The 13,600-nt window shown below is 40.0% G+C and overlaps 1 pseudogene; it reads left to right on the forward strand.

The window, feature by feature from the left end:
* Window positions 1-619: 619 nt before the first annotated feature.
* LOC113904927 lies at window positions 620-9,055 on the forward strand (annotated as a pseudogene).
* The last annotated feature ends 4,545 nt before the right edge of the window (window positions 9,056-13,600 follow it).

A 13,600-nucleotide genomic window follows, 5' to 3' on the forward strand; every position in this document is an offset into this window, starting at 1 on the left:
AACCAAGTAGATGAAAGGTAGGTACATTGAAAATTATAAAGCAATGATGAAAGAAACTGAAGAAGATACAAATAAGTGAAAAAAAATATCCCATGCTGATAGAATGGAAGAAATAACACTGTTCAAAGATCCATAATACTCAAAGTGATCTCCAAGTTAAATGCAATCTTGCCTTTCAGATTTCCAGTGGAATTTTCACAGAAATAGAAATAAATAATCCTTAAATTTATATGGAAGTGCACAATTTCCTAATATTTTATAATTTATATAAAATTATATATAAAAGCAATAGCATCAAAAACAATAGAATAGTAAGGAATATATGTAACCAAGTAGATGGAAAAATATCAAAGCACTCTAGAGCAGGAAGAACAAAACTGGAAGGATCATACTTCCTGATTTCAAATATATTACAGAGCTACAATAATCAGAACAGTATAGTACTGGCACAAATCAGAAATACAGACACATGAAAGAGAGCCCAGCAATAAACCCACCCATGTATAGGCAACTGATGTATGAGAAGAGAATCAAGAACAACATACAATGTGGAAAGCATTATCTTTTTGTTGGGAAGCATAGTGCAAAATAGCCGTAAAAGGAGAAAGTCCTTGGGAAAATGGTGAAGGGCCAGAAGTACTCGGCTTTGCACTACAGACAGAAAGACATCTCCTGCCTTTGGTTATGCTCGGTGCCAAGAGTTAATAATAAATAGGGATGTTACTTGTGAGAGCAGGTTGTGGGAGAAGCCCATGAGTCATTTAGAGCACGCTGTTCTTGAAATGTTTCTACTGATTATGTGTTAACTCTGTATGTGCTCTGCTGGCCGCATACTTTAAGCTCTTTGTTCCTGCTTCTATAAAAAAGCTTGACTGCAGAAATAAACTTGTCAGTCCTTGCAAGAGACTGTCCGAGTGTCATTCTTTCAGGTTCATCGCTTCCAAGTCCTGGGGAAAAAATCCCCAACAAGTGGCGCCACGAACAGGGACTTGAGAGAAAGGCTGAACAAAGCGACGAGTCCCTGCAGAAAGAGGTAAGCAGGATGGGACAACATAGCAGTAAAATTCCTTTCATTTCTATAATGCATCATTTTTTGAAACAAAACAGTGTTAATGTTTCAAGAGATCAGTTGAACGACTGCTATCATATTTTATTGGAACAATTCATGGTTCCCAGAATAGGGGACACTCAATCTAGACATATAGAAAAGGGTTAAAAATAATGTTTTGCAAGCATATCGGCAAGGGTTATCTGGTCACTCATACAGGCTATCATAGAACAAATTGAAGGACATAACATTGATTTGGAAGTAAAAACTATTCAATCTTTACATGAATATGAGCTTAAGGAACAACATATGCAATGTGCTTTGAAATATAAGAACGTTATGTTCAATCACACATAATCCTTAGAAAAACAACTTAGAGACATATATATACAGGATATGTCAAAACTGAAGCCACTTAGAATGGAGGTCATTTCATTCAATGGACAGCCCAAATCTAAGGTTTTTCCTTCTGCTCCGCCTGTAACAGCAATTGCTAACTTTGCTCGTACTAATCATTTCACTCCTCCTCAGGAGATGCCTGCTTGCACTTTCGCTTTCCCAATGCAATTTAATCAACCTGCCCAAAATATTTGGGCTAATCTAGATTTTGGCATGTTGTCTAGCTTTAAGAAAGCATGCACTCTGTATGGACCTACTTCTCCTTACTGTATAGAATTTCTCAAAGATGGGCTGACTGTTGGATGCCATATGATTTTTTTTCAAGTAGCAAAGATGGTTTTAAATCCTCAACAATTACTGCAGTGGCAAATGTTGGTGATGAGGCCCAACAGCTGATGATTGACCAGCAATCTCATGGTAACCCTGCCAATTTAACCTATGATATACTGACTGGAACAGGGACTATGGCCAATATAATGGCACAATTAGCTAATGTTACCCTTGAGATGTTACTTTTCATTAAAGAAACTGCCTGCAGGGCATAAACAAAAGTTGATAGCACTAACTCTGATGGTTCATTTGTTAAGATTATTCAAGGACATGAAGAGGAATATTCTCAGTTTATAGGAAAACTAAAGGATGCAATTGAGAAATCTATTAAGGATGTGACTTTACAAAATATTATTTTAAAACAACTTGCTTTTGAAAATGCTAATGAGGAATGTCAATCCATGCTTAGACCAATTCGAGAGACTGGCTCTCTTATGGAATATTTGAAAGCATATAAGGATATCGGATCTATGTCCCATAGAACAAAATTTGTGGCATTAGAAACCTTTAATGTACAAAAAACTGCTAATGCCAAATATTTTAACTGTGGGAAGCTCAGCCATATGAAAAAACAGTGTTGCCTGCCAACCTTAGGCCGGAAAAAATACTACTACTTCTAATAAGAAGAGACCCCCAGGAGTATGTCCAAGATGTAAAAGGGGGTTCCATTGGCTGAATGAATGTCATTCTAAATTTGATAAGGATGGAAACACCTTGAACCCCGATGCACAATACAAACAACAGGGAAACTAATAAAGGGGCCATCCTCTAGCCCCACTACAAAAGGAGGACCTAGTGTTATGACGCTACAAGCAGCTACATCTAAGAGTGCTTACATTAATATACCTAGTCCTTATGATATGGAACTAATAGAATTATACAACCCCCACAAAATTCCCACTGGACATTATGGCCCAATTCCACCTGAGACAGTGGGACTGATTTTGGGACGTAGTAGCTGCACAATGAGAGGTTTAATGGTATTGACCAGTGTTATGGACGAAGATTATGAAGGGGAAATACATATTATGGTAAATGTTTGAAAATGGGAAATGTATACTTACAAAAAAGGGAACATTTTGCACAATTATTACTTTCACCATATGTCAAACCAATGAAGGCATCTGATAAAGTTTGGCAGGGAGGCTTTGGCAGTACCAACTTTACTGCTGCACTATCCACCTTATTAAAGGAATATCAGAAACCCATGCTTACTTTACGCATACGGGGAAAATTTTTTCACAGGCATGTTAGATACCGGAGCTGACATTTCAATCATTAGAGCTGCAGAATGGCCCCTCTACTGGGGTAAGGTTATGGCTCTTTCTAGACTATTAGGAGTAAATAAAGCTGATGCCACACACTTTTGTCAATGCATCCTATTTACAAGTGTATGACCCTGATCAAATTGTAGCTTATCTTAAACCATATATTACTAATACCCCAATCAATTTATGAGGACAAGATTTTCTTGAACAAACGAAAGCCACAGTTTCTTTAAATGAATCTTTTAATGGGGGCCATTGAGTTAACACCGCTGCCCCTCGATTGGGAATCTGATACCCCAGTATGGACACCTCAATGGCCCCTAACTAAAGAAAAATTGGCAGCAATTAGTTAATGAACAATTACAAAAAGCTCATATAGAACCTTCATTTTCCCCGTGGAATTCCCCTGTTTTTGTAATAAAAAAGAAGTCAGGAAAATGACAAATGTTGATAGATTTAAGAAATGTTAATAATACCATGTTACCTACGGGGCCCTTACAACCCAGACTGCCCTCCCCTTCTACGGTACCAAAAGGATGGTCTATAGTTATTATTGACTTACAAGACTGCTTTTTTACTATACCTTTGCACCCTAAAGATAGAAAACATTTTGCCTTTTCAGTTCCTTCTATAAATCACATGGCTCCTGTTAAAAGATTCCAATGGAAGGTGCTACCTCAGGGAATGATGAACTCCCCTACCATTTGCCAATATCTCATATCTGTTTTATTACAACCCATTAGAGATAAGTATCCTACTGAGTTTATAATTCATTACATGGATGATATACTTCTTTCTATGGAATCTGAATTCTGTTTGCAACTGTTATATAATGAAGTTACTACTCCTCTTCAAAATCATGGCCTGCTTGCAGCACCGGATAAAATTCAGTGGAAAGCACCCTTTAATTATTTAGGACATGTTATGGAAGAATCTAAAAATCAAACCTCAAAAAACTCAAATTTCTGTGCAATCTCTACACATGCTGAATGATTTTCAAAAATTGCTAGGAGATATTAATTGGCTGTGGCCATCTGTCGGCATCCCCACCTATGCCTTACAAAATCTATTTAAAATTTTAGAGGGATCCCCTGACTCTAATAGCCCTATGCAGCTAACAAAAGAGGCCAAAGAAGAACTGGCCTTAGTGGAGAAACGCATTCAACAATCTTTTTCAACTCGGCTAGATTATGATCAACCAGTTTCTTTATATATATTCCCCACAGAACATTCGCCCACGGCAATTATAGCTCAACATAGCCCAATAGAATGGGTATATTTACGCACTAAACAGTCTAAAAAAAACTGTATCATATATTGAGAAAATAGGGCACTTAATTGTGTCAGGAAGAAGCCATGTACAAACTTTGACTGGATTTGATCCATATGCAATACACGTTCCCTTGACAAAAAAGGAATTGCAAATTGCCTTACAGTATAACCTGACCATGCAAATGGCATTAAGTGATTTTCAGAATGTTATCTCATTTCATTTACCGAAAGGAAAATTATAGGACTTTCTACAATGTACTAAATTCATTGTAACTAATATCATTGCATCCCAGCCTATTATCAATGCACCCACCTATTTCATTGATGGCAACAAGAAAGGCATAGCAAGGATTGTCAGCCCTGATATCAAAGAGAAATTACCCACTACCTATTCTTCAATACAAAGAGTTGAGTTGTATGCTTTATATGCTCTTTTGTCGCTTCAACCATTATCCTTCAACTTCAATCAGTATATACTGATTCCAAATACCTTGCTTCCCTTTTTCCTGATTTTGTTACTGCCTTTTTATACAACCTAGATGAAGAATTATATACTCTCTTTTCACAGACTCAAGCTTTAATTCGCTCACATATAGAACCTTTCTTTATTGCCCATATACATGTTCATTCAGGTTTACCTGGCCCTCTGGTCGCAAGAAATGATTCTGTTGACAGACTCATAGCTCCCATTTTTACATCTGCCAATGATGAGCATGCTAGTATTCACACCAATGCTAACAGATTGCACTCTAAATACCATATTCCTCTCACTGAAACATGGCATATTATTAAAACCTGTGATGACAACACCCCTCTGCACTTACGAACTATGATTTCAGGACTTAATCTCCAGGGCAAACAACCTAATTCCCTTTAGCAATCTGATTTCACTCACTGCTCCTTAAAGAAAATTTTCTTTACTTTTTGTCTCAATAGATACATTTTCCAACTTTATCTGGACAGTACCTGTCTCTTCAGAATCCAGCAAACATGCCATTTCCACACTCTTACTCACCTTCCCCATTATGGGGATTCCTTCTGTCTTGAAAACAGACAATGGACCTGCATTCACCTCGCATTCGTTTCGTTCATTTTTATCAGAATGGAACGTCACACACATTACAGAAATACCCTATAATCTTCAGGGGCAAGCCATTATCGAAAGAGCCCACCGCACCCTAAAAACTCATTTACTAAAACAGAAAGGGGGAATATGGAAGAGGAGATACACTTCTTATCCTATGAACCCTCAATTACTATTATCTTTAACTCTTTATTCCCTGAATTTTTTAAACTTAACAAAAAATAATTCTGATACTCATCCAGATAGACATTTTGCAGAAGACAAAAACAGCAAATTAGAAATCAATACACCAATATGGTATAAGCAATATAATCAGTGGCTGCCAGGAATCTTACGACTCCTAGGCAAGGGTTATGGTCTTGTCATTGCAGATGGAGAGGAAATCTGGGTTCCCCTTCGCCATGTCCGCTACCGAGAAGGACCCCAAGACCGGACTCCCTTGGGAAGTGACAAAGTTGATGTGAAGGGTCTTGTCAATGACCCTGGAGGAGCCAATGAGGAAACACCATCATCTGAATCCTTACCTGACATGGGCTCAAGTGAAAACATGACTCGTCAGGCTGAGCAGACACTGAAGAGTACTGGAACTCCTATGACTCCAGATATGCTGTTTCTGGCAATGTAAACTGTTCTGAAGAGCAGGAGGAACATCATAATTGCTCCTGGTTTAATAGATCAAGCATTGGAGGCTTTCATAAATCTAAGACAAGTTTCTGGACTGATAAGGACATATTGCTGAATTGGTATAACGGGGGCTTTATCACCCCCATGACCTAGGATTGTCGTCCCCATTGTGGGGCCAAAGCAATGGCACACTTGGAAAATTCCAACAGCTTTAGAGCACTTTGCTAATGTTTATGGGACTATGGGTGTGTTTCATCCTTCTAATTACACCTTCCTATACAATAGTACTGGCTATATTCAATCGTGTGTTCACCTTCCGTACTTGTTTATTGTAGGGCATTTTGATATTGACTTATTGGCCAAGATTGTCAATTGTACTGCATGTGCATTGTATACCAGCCTTAATCACACCATTTCATATCACAATGCTAGCATTGCACTAGTTAAACAAAGATCTGAGTTATGGCTTCCCGTAAATTTAACTGAGCCTTGGACTGATTCTGTATTTCTTTCTGTACTGTTGAAAACCGGGTTTAGGCAATCTAAGCACATCCTTGGGTGGATTATTGCAGGCATCTTAAGCCTTATCTCCATTGTGACTGTAGGAACTTTGTCTGGTATGGCTTTACATAATTCTATACGAAATCATGATTTTATCACTGCTTGGCACAAAGACTCTCATGATCTGTGGACTTGACAAGCTCAAATAGATCAGCATTTACAAACACGGATTAATGAGTTACAATGTGGTTATCTACTTAGGAGATCAAATGCAGCTACTGACTTTCCAAACACATATAGGCTGTCACTGGAATTTTACTTCTTTTTGTCTGACTAACATGCCCTATAATAGCACTGAATATCCTTGGAATGAGGTTAAGGCGCATTTGCAGGATCTCACAAATAACTCAAGTTTAGACATCAATTTGTTGAAACAACAAGTTGCTAATTTTCAAGTTAGGGTACCTAGGGAATTGTATAGTACTCAATTCTATGATAGTTTAACCAAAACCCTATCGTCTCTAAACCCTAGAGCTTGGCTTTCAGGAAGCAATATTTTTATATATGTATTAATCAACCTGCTCTTTTTGTCCTTGATTATAGGATACAGAAGTCTCTACTCAAGACTCCGTGCCTCCCACAACGGAGTCCAACTAGCCACTGCCGTGCTTAATTTAAAAACAAAAGGAGGATATGTTGGGAAGCGTAGTGCAAAATAGCTGTAAAAGGAGAAAGTCCTTGGGAAAATGGCGAAGGGCCAGAAGTACTCGGCTTTACACTACAGACAGAAAGACATCTCCTGCCTTTGGTTATGCTCGGTGCCAAGAGTTAATAATAAATAGGGATGTTACTTGTGAGAGCAGGTTGTGGGAGAAGCCCATCAGTCATTTAGAGCGCGCTGTCCTTGAAATGTTTCTACTGATTATGTGTTAACTCCGTATGCGCTCTGCTGGCTGTATACTTTAAGCTCTTTGTTCCTGCTTCTATAAAAAAGCTTGACTGCAGAAATAAACTTGTCAGTCCTTGCAAGAGACTGTCCGAGTGTCATTCTTTCAGGTTCGTCGCTTCCAAGTCCCAGGGAAAAAATCCTCAGCACTTTTCAATAAATGGTTTGGAGAAATTCTCCTACCTGATCCAGTGGCACTACAGATATCAACCCACTCGCTTAGGGCATTTGCTATCTCTTGCATAAAGACATCCAATCTTTGCTGGTATTATCTCCAAATCAGCAACTCAGAAGCACCTTCAAAACCTGTTTCATCACTTAGTTAGGCATACAACTTCTGTGTCCTGTGGTATGTAAGAAGACCAGTGGATGCCATGGCCATGTGCCCACAGCTTCACCCCATTACTGTAAACTTTGTTTGATGTGATAGTTTATAAGGTCTTTTCTTGCATATAAATTATTTTGTGAACACTCAGTTAGCTTTGCTGACTGAGGTCCTGCAAGCAGAGAAGGTAATCTCATAAAGAAAACTGGCTGAATATATGTCAGTTCCAATCATGATGAATTGTAGATCCTTTCAGAATGAAAGAGGTACAGTGTAACTAATGTGCTATTAAATGTCTGGATGGTCTTCTCAAAGGATGGAATTGTATCAGCTCTGTCTGGAAGGTAGGACACTCTGCAGTAGCAGTAGCAAGAGTAGCCTTTGTATGTGGGAACCCAAGGAATTGAGACCATGCAAAACCTCCATCTCTACTCCCAAGTCTACTGCACACATTTGGCATTTGTTCTAGCACTGGAGGTGACCAGTGACAGATGACGACTGCCAGTCAATCCATTCTAATGGTTGTGCCATGTTCCTTCTGTGCTCAGTGCTCTCTGCTGAATATTAACGGTAAATGTAAACATCTTTACACTTGTGCCCTCTGATTTGAGTTAACCACACATTTTTTCCCCAGATTTTCTTTTGCCAAGGTTCCATTATTTCTCCATCCAGCCTTCTAACTAATTATTTTTTCAAACTTCCTAGGAGTCTGTAGACATTTTTTACCTCCGGGCACTTTTTTAACACAAAATGTATGACCAGGAATACCACTTGAAGCTATAACTATTGGGTGTACTTGCTGTAGTCAGAGGTTCCAAATGCCAGGTGTATTTCCCTTTATTATTATCTCTCAGGGTCACTCTTGATCCTAATAGAGTGGTGCTATAGTACAGAGGCAGTCCATTTCAAGGTTGTACTGATATATGCACTCAGAAGTCAAATTTGACTTGTTTTCTTTTCCTTCAGCTGGTCACAATAAATCATCCTGAGACAACAGATGTGACTTGGAGAAGTGATGGTACAAAAGTGATAGGTGACAGGGGCAAGTGGGAAACTGGTTTATGGTGATTACTTGTGTCCTCTGGCCCTCTTTGTACCTGGTCCAAAAGGTAGAATTTCCATCTTACAATGAACTGTGATGGGCCATATGACTTAGTTGATATGATAGAATTTAGGTAATAATTTGTAGTCTGGACACAGAATCACATTTCATTCCATGGTCAAGTGCTCTGTACCTCTGGTACCTAACAAGGTCAAGTAAAATAACAAAAAAGAAAAATCTGTGTTAATTTCATGTTACAGTAACTCCTAGTTAGCTAAGGATTCTTTTCCAAATTGGTTTAGAAGTTTCTCCAAATAAATCACAAAATAGTGTCTATTTCCAAAATGAAGCACATGGGAAGGGAGATTCTTTTTCATAATGCCAAGTATGAAATATCTTCTTAAGACTCTCAGTCAGACTCATTATGATGGGGGGTGGGGTGGGAGGTGGAGCAAAGAAAGGGGAAAAAAAAATTAGTGAAGGATTTCAAGGAGAAATTAGTAATGGAAAATATAGGGTAGAAACTTTGCTTCCCTACTACTAAAAAATGATATTAAAAAAAAAAAAAAACAGCATCACAGCAAGAAACATATGAGTGCAATATATATGGTAAAACTGTTCAATGCATATTTTCACACAGTCCCATAAGTTTTTCCAGTGAGTCAACTCTTCGCATGAGGTGGCCAAAGTACTGGAGTTTCAGCTTTAGCATCATTCCTTCCAAAGAACACCCAGGGCTGATCTCCTTGCAGTCCAAGGGACTCTCAAGAGTCTTCTCCAACACCACAGTTCCTCAGGAGGAGAAGGGGACTACAGAGGATGAGATGGCTGGATGGCATCACCGACTCGATGGACATGAGTTTGATTGAACTCCGGGAGTTGGTGATGGACAGGGAGTCCTGGCGTGCTGCAATTCATGGGGTTGCAAAGAGTCAGACACGACTGAGCAACTGAATTGAACTGAACTGAACCATAAGTTTCTTCAGTAGAACTCACTAAAACCTGATGCATACTGATATTATATAAAATCTTGCAACACAGAGGAAGAAATACTCAGGTTCTATGTAAGGAGCAAGAAGGGCAATGCTGTTTTTTGCAGACTGGAGAATACTGCCACAATATATACTGCATCCTAGACTAGGCCCGGAGAAGGAAATAGCAACCCACTCCAGTATTCTTGCTTAGAGAATCCTGTGGACTGAGGAGCCTGGTGGGCTGCCATCTATGGGGTTGCACAGAGTCGGGCACGACTGAAGCAACTTAGCATGCATGCATGCTTTGGAGGTGGAAATTGCAACCCTCTCCGGTATTCTTGCCTGGAGAATCCCAGGGACAGAGGAGCCTGGTGGGCTGCTGTCTACGGCATCTCAAAGAGTGGGACAGACTGAAGCGACTTAGCAGCAGCAGCAGACCAGGCCCTTGCTAGGCTGTGAATATCGGAGAAAGGCTATGAACAGAGATGGAGATCACAGGCCTCAGGCATGGAGCTCCTGTAGCTCAATCCCCTCTCTGTATCCTCAGGTTGGCTTCAATGAGGACCAGATTTTTCCCATGGACAGAGATGAGATTGTGGTTGACACACTAACAATGGACTTTGAGGCAGAGACTTAAGACTGCTTGTCTTCCTTGACCCTATTTTCTATCAAACACTTTAAAAACATTTAGTCCTCTACATGCTCTTGGATCATACTAGTAGCATAACTATGTCCTTATTTACCCCCTTCATGAACACAGTAACTTTGCCAAGAGAAAGTTTAACTGAAAGTCTTAGCTTTTAGTTAAATGGGACCGCCCACAGCCTGTAGAAATTACAAAGGGCCACAGGTGAGGGGAAATGGTTCAGCGAATGGCTGCTTTGCAGAAAATCCAGCGTTCACTTCTAGGAGACTCAAAATTCACCGGCTGACCCTCACCCCTTGTGTGCCCCCTCCTCCGTGACCTCAGATAATAGCCAATGATACTATAGATGCGAGAAAAGGGTTCTAAGAAAGACGACCAGAAAGGAGAGCTGAGGAAAGAGAGGCGGCTGGTACAGAAAGGTGGGTGGAGGGAAAGCGGCGAGGACGAGAGAGTGCCAACGGAGAAGGGCAGGCATGGAGGAAGAGAGTGAGCCAGAAAAGGGGGTGCTCAAGAATAAAAGGGCGAAGAGCCAGGGGTGACAGTGCAGGGCTGGATCCAAGCTGCGGGTATGGAGGCGTGCGATAGGGCTCCAAAAGCCAAGAAAGAGTTGGCTTACAGAGTGGACGGAATGGATCCTACTCTGCTTCTCCCTCCCTTAGCACTGCTCTCACCTGCCTGCAGCATCCAGCCGCGCTTCCACCGCAGCTAACAACTTTCAAGACCTTTCTTTCGTTGCCTGGACGATCAGAGACTTCCCAGGAGCGCTACCGCCAGGCCCCGCCCCTCTATCCTGCCGCACCTCCTCATTGGTGGAGAGGACCGTTTCCGTTAGTCAATCGCGTTAGCCCTAGCACCCGACTCCACCCACTCAGAGTCCTGGGCATACGCAATTGGTGAGAAATGGAAGCCTGGTTGCTCTGGGTGCTCCTGATCCAGGTTCATCTCAGCAATTTGCCTGACAGAGGTAGAAATAGTATTATTACTATTATTATTATTCTTTTCCTGGATTTTGGGAACTCTGTATTGCGCGCAAGGGAAGGGCAATAACCTGTATTCGCCACAGGCAAGAGAGAAGCCCCCTGTTTTTGGGGGTAAAAATTCTGCCGCTATGCCATGGCTTTACTCAACAACCCTAGAGGTCTGCAGTGCCTGTACCTTATTAGAGCTGACCATAAATTCCACAGGATATCTTTCCACCACAAATGTTTTAATCCGGTAGAGACTGCCAGGTTCTATGTATCACAAACTGTTGGGCTCTGTATGATGCAGCCAAGGCCTGCTTCATAACTTTCCTGCTTTGGAACTAGCACAAAGCTTAAAGTCTTTCTTGTCACTTCATAAATGCTTTGAAGATACAATCCCAAGCGTGGTACATGTTGTTCGTAGTAGATGAAAAGGTGTACCAGAAATTGTGCTTTATTTTGGCGATGGGAGGTGTGAGATGCAAACATTCATCCTTTATTTTAAAACATGTCTTTTAAAAAAAATATCTCAGAGCAATAAATAGGCTTTTTAAAAATTCACTGATGAGATAGGCTATTTAATATTCATAAGGTTTATTTCCTACTGTTTGAAACAAATGTGTCTTACCAAGGCCTCCAATAAAATTTCCATTAATGGTTCAACTATTTCATTAAAATAAACTAGTTTTATATTCTCCAGAATCTATTGATTGTTCAGGGTCCTTTGAACTGTATCAGAACAGTAGGAGAATTAACAAGTCCTGGGCATGCCTGAGTTTTTATGCCACGTTTGTTCTTTTCCCCCCGTGTATGTGAACTGTTTAACTTTCTTCCTAATAGAATTGGAAAATAATGAATCTGCCAGATCAATGTCCATCTGTTATATACCTGAGGAATCTAGCAAAAACAAACAAACAAAAGAAAAAAAAAACTTGCGGCACAGTAGTGCAGTTGGTGCCATTCATTGGTTGTGTTTTCAGTAGTCCTTTAACTCCCTCTCCACGACTTCATGGTTTGTTTAAATAGAGACAAAACGTTTGACTGTGTTAGACTTGTGTGGGGGCCAGATTGGTGAATTAAATGAGGATATGAATAGGGTAATCATTCTTCAACATTTATGTTTCTGCTATCTGCTACATATGTCCTTTTAAATTATAGTTTTGAGAAGGGAGTAAATGATTACTGGATTTTGTGAATGTGATTGGATTTTGAGTCCTCTGTGAATCAATGTTTAAACAGGCCTCCATTTTAGCCTTTTCCCTGTTTTTTTTTTTTTTTCTCATTGTGATTAGGGGGTATAATGATACTTTGAGTTTGTGGTATCATGTCAGCTACAAATATCTTTGTATTAAGACTGGACTCCTTTGTAGAAGGACTAGGAGATTCATTTCCAAGAAAACTTGCAATACTATTGCAATATTCTTGCTCTTGGAAACACAGCTTCTCTTGTAGTCTCCATCTGGATTCTGGATCTGGAAATTGTCTCAAGTTGAAAACTGAGCAAAGTATTGTGACATTTCCACTGAAGTAGTTGCCCTCAGCCTCCTGATGACCTATCTTTGGTTTCTTTTGGTTGTATATATTGAAGAATACCGTTTTTCTTTTTTTTTAGATGACATTTATCTGCCCCCAGGAATGCCATATTATATTAACCATCTCCATATTTCTTTCTGCATCAGGACCCTTGACCATTACTGTGCCCTTCACTTTCACTACAAAGAAAAACTTACCACCTTGTTTCATGTGACTAAGTTCTATTAAGGTGATATTATTTTATCTTGTGTTTCCTAATTCTATAATGGTACGTAAGGGCTTCCCTGGTGACTCAGCTTCTAAAGAACCCACTTGCCAATGCAGGAGATACAAGAGATGTGGGTTTAATCCCTGAGTCAGAAAGATTCCCCTGGAGAAGGAAATGGCAATCCACTCCAGTATTGTTGCCTGGAAAATTCCATGGACAAGAGAAGCCTGGTGGGCTACAGACCACTGGGTCACAAAGAGTCAGATACAACTGAGCAGGCATACAGTCCTTAATAGTACGTGCCTCCTTTATTCCAGGCTATAGAGGCCAGTCATCACTAGATTCTCAGTGGTGGCAGTCCCTCTGTCATCAGTGTATTACTTCTGGATTCACTTGATAAATCCTCTCTACTGCCTTTCACAACATATAATTGGCTAC

The sequence above is a fragment of the Bos indicus x Bos taurus genome, chromosome 15 (genome assembly GCF_003369695.1).
Source record: "Bos indicus x Bos taurus breed Angus x Brahman F1 hybrid chromosome 15, Bos_hybrid_MaternalHap_v2.0, whole genome shotgun sequence".
Lineage (NCBI taxonomy): Eukaryota > Metazoa > Chordata > Mammalia > Artiodactyla > Bovidae > Bos > Bos indicus x Bos taurus.